Source organism: Hyalella azteca, unplaced genomic scaffold, assembly GCF_000764305.2.
Source record: "Hyalella azteca isolate HAZT.00-mixed unplaced genomic scaffold, Hazt_2.0.2 contig10019, whole genome shotgun sequence".
NCBI classification, from domain to species: Eukaryota; Metazoa; Arthropoda; class Malacostraca; order Amphipoda; family Hyalellidae; genus Hyalella; species Hyalella azteca.
The window spans coordinates 1-824 of NW_025940072.1; the positions used below are offsets into that span (position 1 = coordinate 1).

General features: G+C 37.7%; 1 non-coding gene across 1 annotated transcript; it reads left to right on the forward strand.

The window, feature by feature from the left end:
* The first annotated feature begins 527 nt into the window (after positions 1-527).
* LOC125178470 lies at positions 528-632 on the forward strand. Its single transcript, XR_007156914.1, has one exon. It is a non-coding gene; the product is annotated as a U6 spliceosomal RNA (small nuclear RNA).
* Positions 633-824: the final 192 nt, after the last annotated feature.

The window sequence follows — 824 nt, forward strand, 5'->3', positions numbered from 1 at the left end:
ACCTCCGCCCCGGCCTCGACACGCTCTTACTTTACACGCGTGCAGCTGCCAAAAGCTGTCGCCGAGGAGGTACTGTACGATACACGTACGCATACCGTAGTTCTTCTTAATAAAAATAAATACTGACTGAAAAAATATAGCTATATTAAAGCGCAAACGACAATTGTTACAAAATAATTTAACTTTTTATAGATCGTGAAGTCTCTTTAAAAGGGAATAAGCAGCGATGTTATTTTATCGAAACAGAAAAGATACGATAAAGAGAAATCGTAAGTTAAAGTTTCCCACCGCAAAGATAGGTGATAGTCAAGTATTTCACTGATTCATTTGGATATTTTTTATAGGTGTTTTGTGCAGGTTAATTAAATCTTAACGGAAATTTGCGAGCTTAATTGCACCTGAACATAAAAGCCAACTCTCAATGTATAAAACTCACGATGAGATTTTGAACCTAGCCAAGCACTGATCTCTCTCTTAGCCACAACTGAACCTACTCAATTTCCGTTAACTTTCTCCTATTTGTTGCCAACTGCTTCGGCGGTACATATACTAAAATTGGAAAGCTACAGAGAATATTAGCATGGCCCCTGCGCAAGGATAACACGCAAAATCGTGGATCGTTACACATTTTTTATTTCAAACTATCGTCAGTCCTGAAAAGATCCGGTCAAATGACATGATTTTAGATCTTCTGTGAACAAGTCACGAAAAGTAGAAGAATCAGCGAAAGGCCACATCAGGCCTACTCTTCAGCGCCAACATCACTATATTATTTTATGTTAACTGAACCCAATCAAAATCCGATTACCTACCATTTTTTTATT